This window comes from Eulemur rufifrons, chromosome 7, assembly GCF_041146395.1.
Source record: "Eulemur rufifrons isolate Redbay chromosome 7, OSU_ERuf_1, whole genome shotgun sequence".
Classification (NCBI taxonomy): Eukaryota; Metazoa; Chordata; class Mammalia; order Primates; family Lemuridae; genus Eulemur; species Eulemur rufifrons.
Window position 1 is genome coordinate 273,412,437 of NC_090989.1, and position 12,410 is coordinate 273,424,846.

The following is a 12,410-nucleotide window of genomic DNA, read 5'->3' on the forward strand; positions in this document are numbered from 1 at the left end:
AAATGGGAGCAGGGCTTCAGTGTGAACCAGTTTAATCACTTCAACTTTAATCATTCAAACCCTGCTGCTGGGAAAGGGGCACAAATCTCCCACCTATCTAGGGGCCACTCTCCCTATCTGGACTTGGGGAGAGTGGCCAGTACCATATGCTGGAAGTTTCCATCAGAGGCCCGGTCTTTTTGGACTCCGGATCTTTTTTTTTTTTTTTTTTTTTTTTAAGGGAAGCTATGTGAAAAACCTTCTCTGATGGATTTCTTTCAGAGATCAAGTCAGGCAAATTCCCAGCATAAGCCAAGTCTTGGGAGCAAGAATGTGGGGTGGGAGCAAGTGGCTAAGAACTAGGCCTGCAGCTCCCATTCCCGCAAAGAATGCCCAAGCTAGGGCAGGGCTGGAGGGTTGTGAAAGTGGGGTTGGCATTAATATTTGCTCATCTCTTCTGACCTCCTTGTCTTACAAAAGGGGAAATGGGGGCCCACAGAGGGAAAAGAGCTTGCATGGCAAGTCAGGGGTCCAGAAGCCTCTTCTTCTACGTTCTGGTGTCCTCGTGTCCCCAAATGTCTCAGCAATGGCCTGTCCCTTTATTCCTGCACTCATTTCTCCTTGGATATCTCTCCAAAGGACTGAGTTCGCCGAGGGCCAAGGAGCAGGGCTTATATGTCTTTGTAGGCCCCCGTGTGCCCAGCCTTTATCTTGCATACGGGGGGCCAAGTAAATACCTATTAAGAGAGACTTACCTCCCATCCTAAGAGAATCCGGGGATACTAGGAAAATATCGGTCCTACCTGTCACACCTGGGGGTTCCCCAAATGTATTTAAACATAATTAAAAACAAATAAGTTTTTGGCTTCTATCATGAGCCTTTTTGCTAATTTTTATAAGACTCCTGGCATATACATCTAGCAATACTTTCTGGGAAGATTATTTGTCTTACTTATTTCAGATCTAATCTTGTGACTTTTTAAAATGCTAAACCAAATAGATAAGAAAAGCCATTCTAACTGCCACCCTCAGTTACTATCTTCTGTAAGTAGCGCCTCACTGCACAGCTAGAGAGCCTTGGGTAGGGCCCATAGCTCTCTCTGGCCTCTGTGTTTGCTGAAACTTGAGCTGCTGGGGGAGGCCTGGGGCCCTGGCACCAGTTCCTGCCCAGTCCTGCTTCTCCTTTCACAGAGGACATGTCTGCACACAAGCTCTCCTGAGCAGCCTTGGAACCCCTCCAAGGACAGCCCTGGAGACTGGCCAGGAGGGAGGGTGCCCCTGGGAAGGACACATCTATTAGCAAGCAGAGGCCAGGCAGCCACACTCATGCTCATGCCTGCAGGATGGCCAGCTCATCCAAGGTATCAAAAGAAACTGAAAATCTGGATTTTTATGTGAAATGTCTTGATTTTTAGAATACTCCATGAGCCAAAAACCAAACCCAAACCAATGGGCATCCCCACAAACCACGTCTGTGGGCCACTATTTGCAGCCTCTGGTAGAGCCTGGCATTCCATAAAAACAACATAAGCAGATGTGTGAATGTGCCCACATGTAACTCACCTGGGCTATACACATCATGCATTCAGATGCAGACCCTACACACACAATGATAGAGACCATCAGTGAACACTGATACATATACACTATCTTTTAGGATGTGGTTTTAATATTTGCACTTTCTAGCTAAGGAGACTGAATGTCAGAGAAATCTCCAGGATCATGTAGCTAGTGGGTAGACTCAAATCCCAGGCGCCCGACCATAAAGCCAGTGTTCTGAACTGCCATATAAGCCACCTCCCAGATGCTTGCCCTCTGAGTTGAAGTTGCCTGTTACTTTGGATCCCTCACTAAATTAAGCTTCATGAGTTTAGGGACTGTGTTTAATTTGCTGTTGCATCCCATCACGTGCCACTGTGGCCAGGAGAGCATAGAAGATGTTTAATAAATACTCATGGGATTGTACCCACAGGCACACACAAACATGTACAGACACGGCACACATAAACCCACATAACCCCACTGTGCCCAAGAACATGTGCTCACCCACATTCATACTGCCCACCTCCTTCTCCCACCTCCCAGGGCATTGGAACCTTAGCTGGGGCACCCCAAGGTCCCCCTGCCAGCCCCCTGCCAGCCTTGCCCAAGCCTTTGCAAATAGTTTCCTGGAAATCTCGAGACGGCTGTGGTGTTCTTTTTTCCTAACTCAGGAGACAACTCAGCAGTTTTGCTTTTTAAAGTCTGGGACTCATAAACCTGGAATCCTTTCTTCATTTTTTCCACTAGAATTTTCCTTGGCCTGTTGCCTTTCCCCAGGGCCTTGGCTGAGAGGTTACACTCAGAGCGCCCTCTGCCGGGCACCATCCTCCCAACCTGTTGGGCAGTTGCAGAGGGGATGGAGGAGACCTACTTCAGACAGCTTTACAGATGAGGAAACTGAGTCAGATGGTGGTAGTGGAAGAGGTTAGGAGATAAACATTCCAAGTGTGTGTGAATGTTTATTACTAGTAAGTGGTATTTTGTGATTTTTTTCATTGTTCAAAAAAATAAAAGAAGAAATGGCTTCCAGAGCTCAGATGAAAGCCCTCTGCTCTCCCTAGAGCCCTTGTGTGGGGCAGATGACAAATTTGGGAACTTCACCTGAATCAACTTTACCCTTGAATCTCCACCACATTTAACAGGTGAGGAAACACATACAGAGAGATGTTGGGGGAAGGGGTGGGAGGAATATTTATTGAGCATCTGCTATGTGCTAGTTTTGCTTACAAATCTCTATCATTTAATCTTCCCAAGCAACCTTGTGAAGTCAGTGGTTTTGTTTCCATTTTACAGTTTAAGACATAGGGCCTAAGTGAGGTCGCAAGATCACAAAGGGAAGCGGGAAGAGCTGGAATTTGAATCCAAACCCGCTGTTTTCTTGGCTTTGCAGCCTCCTGGATTTTTCCCATTTGGCTCCAGGTCTGAATTCAGTGGGGCCCACGGTGGAGTCCTTGTGGCTGGACTCATAAAAGCCAGGGTTCTTTGGTCCTCCTGCTCAGGAAGGGAAGTCCTTCTCCTTGGGCTCTCCAGAGAGCTGTGTTCGGGGCCATTGGGAAATGGGCCAAGCAGCCCCATCAGGCCTTTGAAGCCAAGGGCCACAGAGTTGGGAGTAGGGTCCTGGACTGGCAGCTGTGCCAAAGCCCCTTGACTAACAGTAAAAAACAGGATTGGACATCTTTATAAACTGAACACGAGAGGCTCCAAAGGGCAGGGGTTTTCCTGGAAAAGAAAGCAAATCCTGGAAGGTTTTTGTTTTATTTTTCTTCTTAATGGGACCCTGGTTAATGACTCAAGGAAATGAAGAACATGTTTCACCGAGAGTTAGTCACTACCTTCCCTAATCCATCCTCTATCCTACTGCCCTGTTCAGAAACTTTCAAAACTTTTCACTTCCTGCAGGAAAAAATCCAAACCCTGTTATCTTTTTCATTTTTGGTCCAGCTTGGCCTTATCTTCCATTTGTCTCATTTAAACAAACTACCTAAGGATTTCTGTCCACACTTCCCTTGACTCCCACTGCTGGGCATTTGCTCACATAATTTTTTCTCTCTGAAATTACTTCATTTCAATGTCTTCAAAATCTTAGTCATTCTTCAAGTCCCAGCTCAGAGGTCACCTGCTCCATGGAGCTTTCTCCACTGAACCCAGCAGGAACTATCCTGCCTTGAACTCATCGTATGGGTGCATGTTACAGTTCCCCTAATAGACTGAATCCCATGAGAAATAGTGTTGGATTCATCTTTGATTTCGCCATATACGGGCATGCACACATGTGCATGTACATGATGCACTTTATACTGCTTAGCTGTACAGTGCTGTAGAAAGAGCCCTGAGACCCTCAGCTCTGTCATTAGAAAATTAAGGTTGAATGAAGATTTTGTTGGAAAGAGCCGGTGATAAGGTGTGTTTCCCCATTTCTTCTCAAGTCAAGACAGAGGGGCATGATGGAGTTTGCTTAGAGAACGTAACAGTAATGTCAATGGTAGTTTCAGGAGGGGATACATGTTGGGCTCTGTCTCACAGCAGCATCTGACAGCTATCCAAGAAATCTACATGGTGAGAGATGGGCACCATCTTAGACAAACAAGACAGAAGAGAGGTGGCTCTGCTCTGATCAACCTGAACTCCCAAAGCTGGTTTGGGCAAATGATGTTGTCCCCATGGACAAGGAGTGGGCCATGCATAAGAAGAGCTGATGTGAAGGCCTCTCAGGTCTGTCCAACAGGGGGAACAAACTGAAGGCACTGCTGGATTTCCAGGACTGCAAGAGGAGTGAACAATGGGATTTGGGGCAGTGCAATGCTCCTGTAGTGGTGAGAGGTCCTTAGAAATTGGGAGGAGTGTCTAAAGACTCACGGTCATGCCCACCCAAGAGTTAGCTTTAAAGCCCTTGAAAGCCATCTTACAGCAGTACTGGTCAAGCACTTTCTTGCTCCCCTTTCTTCTACCTCTCCTCCCTACCCCAACCCTCTAGTCCTGGAGAGGTCAGAAGTCACAGTTAGCTTGCACAGCAACATCAATATACTTAACACGACTGAACCGTTTACTTAGATGTGGTTAAGATGGTAAATTTTATGGTATGCATTTTTTATTTATTATTACAATATCAATAAAAAGAAGCTGCCCCAGTTAGCAACCTGAGGAGGGAGGTCTGGGGAGAGAAGTAGCTGCCTATGACACTATTCCCAGCCTAGGGGGTCCCACCTGCACCAAGCCCTGGTTGGGAGAGGAGGGAAGATTCAATTTTAAATCAAGTTTGGAATTTAGCTTTTGTATGGGATTGAACATTTAATTTATGAATAGAGTTGTTTGGTGACAGAAGTAATCATAGGACTTTTTACTTCCTAAGAGTGTTCAGAATATTCATAAGATACTTGGGTTTTCCTTAAAGGACAGAGAAAGGACTTCTCTCCCTTCTCTCTGACCAAGTCTTTATAGGGGGTTAGAAGACAAAATCAAGTTGACCTATGAATATATATAGCAAGTCTCACTTACTCAATATAGCAATTATATTTGTTATTGTAAAACAGGATCTCGTCTTTCATTATATTTTCTAATTGGCATCATTTGCTTCTGTCACTTCTTCCAAAGCAGCAAAGACCCTGTGCTTACTTCAGATAAAGCTACTGAACCATCGCTAGAAAGTTCAGCTGTTCTTCAGGCTTTAAACTCCTACCTTCTGGGGGTTCTCATGTTCACAGGTTAAGGGACTCAGTATCAATGTGCCTTTGTTGCAAGTTCTTATATGACAATTACATTCTGATTCTGATGTTCTATTAAATGTCACAGACTTTAATTTATACCTACCATGTGCCAGGTGTTTAGGATACAGAGAGCAGCAAGATACAAGCCCTGACCTCAAGAAGCTCACAGAGGGATGGAAGGACATGGATAAGCAATCAGGAGACCATGTGACAAGAGCTCTAGCAGAGGTGTGTTCCCAGTGGCTACGGGAACTTGTACTGAGTCTACCCCTTGAGGGTGGCACAATGTCTACTCCATGGTAAGCTCCCTGCCCCAGGCATGCACTTCTTTTTACAAAGGTCAGCTCTTCTGGGAAGTCTTCCTTGCTTAATTCTATTTCTACTCCAATTGCTTCTTTTTAAAAATTTAGCTGATTTAATTAATTAATTAATTTTTATTTCAGCATATTATGGGGGTACAAATATTTAGGTTACATATATTGCCTTTGCCCCACCCGAGTCAGAACTTCAAGTGTGTCCATCCCCCAGATGGTGCACACCGCACCCATTAGGTATGCATATACCCATCCCCTCCTCCCCTCTCCCATCTACCCCGCACCTGATGAATGTTATTACTATATGTGCACTTAAGTGTTGATCAGTTAATACCAATTTGATGGTGAGTACATGTGGTGCTTGTTTTTCCATTCTTATGATACTTCACTTAGTAGAATATGCTAATATTCCCATAATATGCTGAAATAAAAAAAATAAACTGGATGGCTTAAAACAACAGGAATTTATTCTCTCACAGTTCTAGAGGTTAGAAGTCTGAAATCAAAGTGTCAGCAGGATTGGCTCCTGAGGGAGAATCTCCATGCCTCTCTCCTAGCTTCTGGTGACAGCGGCAAATCTCAGTGTTCCTTGGCTTGTAGTTGTGTCACTCCAGTTTCTGCCTCTGTCTGTATGTGGCCGTCTTCTCTCCAGTGTTTGTGTCTTCACATGGTGTTCTGTGTGTCTCCGTGTTCAAATTTCCTCTTCTCGTAAGGACACCAGTCACATTGGATTAAGGGGCCAGCCTATACCAGTGTAACCTCGTCTTACCTTAACTAATTACACCTGCAACAATCTTATTTCCAAATGAGGTCACATTCTGAGGTACCGTGGGTTAGAATCTCAACATATCTTTTTGGGAGACACAGTTCAACCTATAACATCTGCCTTTCTTATTTTCCTAAAAGTGCACCGTTTCCTATCTTCCCTAGCAGTATAAATGGCACCTATAGTAGCTCAAGCCAAGAATCCATAAGTAATCCTTGACTCTCCTGCCTTCATCACCCCACCCCAATTCCTTCAGCAAATCCTTTCAGCCCCACTTCCAAAAATATCCTGAATCCATACATGTCTGTTCATCTCCATTTCTCCCATTCTAATTCAAGCTACTGTCATCTCTCACCAGGACAAGTGTAATAGCTTTTACCTGTCCTCCCCGCCTCTGTTCTCATCTCCAGTCTGGTCTCCTGCCCTTGCTTCATACTCTCAACTGCATAAAATCCAAACATCTCACCAGTGCTCACAAAATCCTCTTGATCTGGACCCTCTCACTTCACCAACCTCATTGTCCATGCTTTCTTTGACACCTTCCCTGACCATGGATCTAGAGCAGACACCCAGTTATTCTCTGTCACAGACCTTTATTTTAGTTATCTGCAGAGAATTTAGTAAATATATGTTTTTCTTATTTGTGTAGATATTTATTGTTTTTCTCCCAATTATAATCTCCAGGAGAGCGGGGATCTTGTTTATCATGATTATACCATCTAGAACTGTGCCTGGCACATAGGAGTCACTCAATAAATATTTATTGAATGAATAATTAATCCCCCACAGAAGACCTTTATGTACAAACTTTTTTTTCCTATTGGGAATTTACTCCACATAAATAATTCAACAGAAGGATTATTGGATCAAGAGATATAAACATATTTTGGCTCTCGAAATGCATTGTCAAGTTGCTTTGCAAAGAAGTCAGATCGGTTTTCATTTGCTGGGCAACTATTCGACTCCCAAGTGCCAAGGTGGTGATTTCTGGTATGTGGGGGAGAGAGGGAGGGAGGGCATGGGCTGGACGTGAGGGTGGCAGATCAGAGTGGTGGCCCCTGGTGGGTCAAGGGAGCTAGCGTGAGCAGCAGTGGTAATCAACCAAGCCGGGCCTCTCCACGGCCTGTCAAGAGGGGCAACAGCCCGGCCTCAAAGACCCATGTGGGAGGACAAACCTGTTGTGTGAAGTTGGGTCTGGCTATAGGGCCCACGGTGAGCAGAAAAGCTGACAAGTGCACCTGCTCTTCAGCTTGCTGTAGAGGTCCTGGGGACGGGGTTGGGAGGCAGTGAGGAATGAAAACAAGGGCCACAAAGTGGGACTTGGATCTGGTACTGAAGGCTCCTTCACAGAGGCCATTTCTAGTTTGGAGCTGTTCTGCTTAGGACATGGGGTTGGGAACACTAAGGGACAAGAGCACCTCTGTACGTAGACCTCTAGGGACAGAGAGATGTGTTTTATGTAGCTCTGCACATTGCTGGGCCCACGCAGCAGCACTCTGTCCCTGTGTTCCTATGCTTCCTGCCTGGCCACTAGAGCAACAGCAGAATTTTTTTAAAAATGAAAGAACATGGACAATATTTGCTAGGAATATTACAAAAAAGGTGAAGCAAAAAAGAAAAAAAAAATACCCTCTAAGAACAAATAAATAAATACAAGCTAAGAATAAATAAACCAGAATAAGGTACAGGTTGTGTACCCCTTATCTGAAATGCTTGGGACCAGAAGTGTTTCAGATTTTGGATGTTTTCAGATTTTAGAATATTTGCATATATATATAAAATGAGATATCTTGGTGATGGGACCCAAGTCTAAACACGAAATTTATTTGTGTTTCATATATACCTCATATGCATTGCCTGAAGGTAATTTTATACATTTTAAATAATTTTGTACATGAAACGAACTTTGCATTAAGTACTTATGTATGGAATTTTCCACTTGTAGCATCATGTCAACACTCAAAAAGTTTTGGATTTTAGGATTAGGGATATTCAACCTGTAACCATAAAATGATGGTAATTAGAAGGAAAAAAAGAGAAATTATTATAACTGCACAAAAGAAAACAGGATGGCCTACCCTAGACCTACAGAATCAGAACTTGCAGTTCCACGAGCTCTTAAATAACACTTCTTAAACTTTAATGTGCCTATAATTTTCCTGGAGATCTATTAAAATACAGATTTTTCAGCTCTACCCCCAAGAGTTTCTGATTCAGTAGGTCTGGGCTGGGGCCTGAGAATGTGCATTTCTAACAAACTCCCAGGTGATATGAATGGTGCTGGTTAGGAGACCACACTTTGGGTAGCACTGCTCTAAGGCCGACAGCCTGGATGACCCAAGGAGGAAGCACTCAGGAAAATTTGAGGCACTGGGAGAGATTGTTTTTTGAGATAATGGCCCTTTTCCAATCTTTTAAAAGCACATCATGCAGTCTTTGCCTATGGTTCTTAGCACAAAGATACTTTTGGTTCCTAATGCTATGTCCATATTTGTTCCAGATTCTACAATTTAAAAGTTCTTTCACTTGTTTAATATCATTTCATCCTTGCAACAATTCTGTAAATTGGGCTGGGAGAAATTATTACCTCATTTCCAAAAGAGAGAACTGAGGCACAGAGAGTTAAGAGGGTTAGAAATCACCCTCTGGCCAGTTGCCATTGGCTGCCACAGACTGTGAGCTACTGAGCTGGCACTTGGGTATTTTTTTCTAATCCTTATAACACTTTAGGGCTGATACTGTTACTCCTACTTTATAGTTGGGCAAACTGAGGCTTGACGAGGTTCAGAAACACTCCCAAGGTCACAAGCCAGGGCAGCTCTTCTGTCTCATGGTTCAGTATCTTCTTTACCATATCACTTTCCCATTGTAACGACTCCTTTTTCTCTCTCTCTGTCTCTCTCTCTCTCTCTCTCTCACACGCACACACACAATGTAGCCAAACTGGTGAGCCATTTTAATTTCCACACCCAGCATTTAATTAATGTACAGACCACAGTTTGGCCTTTTGCCTTTAGAGGTGAAAGGAGGAGGCAAGAAGAGGATGAATGATGACTGACCCTGCCCCAAAGCCCCAACAGACTCAGGAAACCTTTCTGCTCTCCTCCTACTCTGGGCATATCTCCTTTCTCTTCCTCTTCCTCTGCTCTCAGAGAATTAGAGCCTAATCCTGGCTCTAATTTCCTAAAGATTCTCTATTTGGAAAAATATTATTAAGCCAAACAATCTTCCCCCTCCTGCCGTCTGCCGCATCTCTGTAGGCCTTGCTCCTTTCAGGCCCAGCTGGTAGGAGGAGATATCAGGCTGCCAACAGGAGGGAAGAGGAGCCGGGAGCTGGGGGTTCTAGCCCTGACTGCACTGCAGAGACCCCTCGGTGAGTCCCTGCTCTTCCCTGGGCCTGTTTCCTCACCTGTGAAAAGGGGAGGCACTGGTCAGATGATCTCCAGGGGATCTTTAAACGTCAATATTTTATGATTGTAAGTAGGATATTCACAAGGAGAATATTTATTGAATTTATCTCCTATAGTGTGCCAGGGACGTATTATTACCTAATCCTGAATTGCTTTTACTGGGCCAGACACTGTGCTAATCATTTTATATGCATTACCTGTATTATCTCATTTAAGTCTCATAGAAATCCTCTAACTTAGGTATTATCAGTGCTTCCATTTTTCAGACGTGAAAGTGGAGGCTTAAAGAAGTAGATGTTTTCCTGACTATGAAAGGCCTCACATCAGGGCCACTGCCCCACCTGGAATTGCCCCTGCAATGTCCCTGAAAGGTGGCAGCTGGACTCTGCTTGGATGTCTGCAGCAACGGGGAACTCAGAGCCTACTCCCCGTGAACGGCTCTGACACTAGGAAAACACTTCTTCACAGGAAGCCCAAATCTCTCTCTGTAACTCCTGTTTGTCGGTGTGGGGGAAAGAACACTGGGCTGAGTCAGAGGCCCAGGGCTTGTGTCCCTGCCCTTCCACCTAACAGCACCATAACCCCAGGCAAGCTGCCCCTCCACGCCTCTGGGCTTCAGTTCTCCCAGGGGAAAATGAAGGAAGTGGGTGAGATGAGATCTTGGTCCTTTCTGGTTTGGACATTGTGTAACTGTAACTGTGTATGTAACATACACATATCTAATTATAGTGATGGAAACAGTGAAGGAGTGGACATTGTGTTCCAAGGAACAGATCCGTTTCTGCCAACTTGTCTGTCAGGGTGGCGACCCTGCCAGCTGAGAAGAATCCAGAAGGTTCTGAGAAATGGAGTTCTCTCCCTCCCTCCCTCTCTCTTCCCTTCTCTCTACTCCTCTCAACCTCTCCTATTCATTCTTTCCTTTCTGCTTCTCTCCCTCTCTCCCCCTCCCTTTCTTTGACTCAGAGACAGAAAGGAATATTTTAATCTCCCAATCAAAGTTAAAGATTGTGTCCCTGGTGACAGGTTTTTCTCATCACGTTAAACATACAGAATCAATCTCCTTTCAGGAGTAGGTAAAACCCACGGAAACATGATCCAGAGTTGCTTTGTGCCTCTCAGAACCTCCCAATTTGGCTGCTAAATTCCTGGCTCTTGAGACAGGGGTTTCCAATCATGAGGTCCACGCATGGACTTTCAGGGGAGCCTCTGTAACATTGTGCAAGCGTGTGCATTGTGTGCGTGTGCTTTCTTCTGGGGAAAAGGGTCTGTGAAAGAGAAGAGCAGCCCGTGACAGTTGGAGCTAGGCCTTGGTGTCCTTGGAGCTGGCCTGGGACTCAGAGACAGGCTGTGGTGTACTCTGTGTCTGAACGTCACAGAACACCCACATCAGGCAAAATGTATCAAGACAAAACAAAACAAAACAAAACAAAAAAACTACTCCAAATCACGTTTGAGTAGAGAATAAAAACAAGAACATTGTCCAAACCACAAAAATGACCACATCTCCCCCTTTCCCAGCTATTGTGAGTGAGTGCTGCTGCTTTTCCTCCCAGCTAGAGAATTAAGACACTGGACCACAGGATTTCCCCTGCTTCCTGACAGCATCCAATCAGAGCAAATCTCCACTGCTCCAAACCTTCCCAAATAATCTCTCACAGGTACAAATCTTATAATAAGTCATTTCTACCACCCTCTCACTGAGCAGCCTGATGGTCCCATGGTGTGTGCTCTTCCTTGTTGCAAAGAGCCAATAAATTCAACTTTGCTCAGTTACAGGTGTTTCTAGTCCTGACTGCAGGGAATTGGCAAGTCTATAGCTTTCATTAGACTCTGAGAAGGATCTGAATGTGGCTGGAGAAAACCCCACAAACCATGCTGACCAGTCCCACTTTACATTCATAACTGGAAACCTCAAGTGGATCCTTAACACTGAGAGGCAAACAGATCCTAAGTACTCAGTCTGTTCAGACTCCCTCTCTTCTAGACAACTTTCTTACCCCTCTTCCCTCCCCTCATACCTCCAATGGCTCCTCCTAGTCCCCATCTGAAGTGATGATCTTCCTATTTCTCTGAGAAAGGAACTTCCACAGACTCTCACCATCACGTCTACCCTCCTCAATGTCTGCTCCTCGTACTCGGCCTCTCTGCCTGTCACCATGGACCAGGGAACTTCTGATTCCTAACTCCCCCCAGCCTGCTCCATCTGTGGCCTTCCCAATCTCAGTCAACTACAACTCCATCTTTCCTGTGGCTCAAGCCAAAAATCTTGGCATCATCCTTGACTCTTCTCTTTCTCTCATACTTATTTCTAATTTATCAGGGAATCAAGTTGAATCTACTTTTAATATATATCCAGAATTCAACCACTTTTCAACACTTCCATGGCTACCACTCTGGTCTGAGGCACCATCATCTGTCACCTAGTTTATTATAGTTGGCTCCTAACTGGTCTCTTTACTTGTACCCTTGCCTTATTTTCAACACAGCAATTAGAGCAGTTCCTTCAAAAGGTAAGAAAGACCATGTCACTCCTCTGTTAAAAGCCTTCCAGTGGCTCCCGCTTCCCAGTAGAGCCAAAGCCCCTTCTGTTGACTTGTACAACCTGCACCTGTGACCCCAGCCTCTTGCTTCTCCTGTAACACACCAGCATGCTCCTGCTTTAGGCCTGGGCACTATGTTCCCAGAGTTCCTGGAA

The 12,410-nt window shown here is 44.8% G+C and overlaps 1 protein-coding gene across 1 annotated transcript in view; it reads right to left on the reverse strand.

Moving 5' to 3' along the window:
* Nucleotides 1-9,183: 9,183 nt before the first annotated feature.
* Nucleotides 9,184-12,410, reverse strand: part of LOC138388477 (complement C5) — a 94,148-nt gene continuing 90,921 nt past the window's right edge. Inside the window, exon 42 of the transcript XR_011234129.1 lies at nt 9,184-9,714. The gene's annotated coding sequence lies outside the window, so the exon portion shown is untranslated. The remainder of the gene's footprint in view (nt 9,715-12,410) is intronic.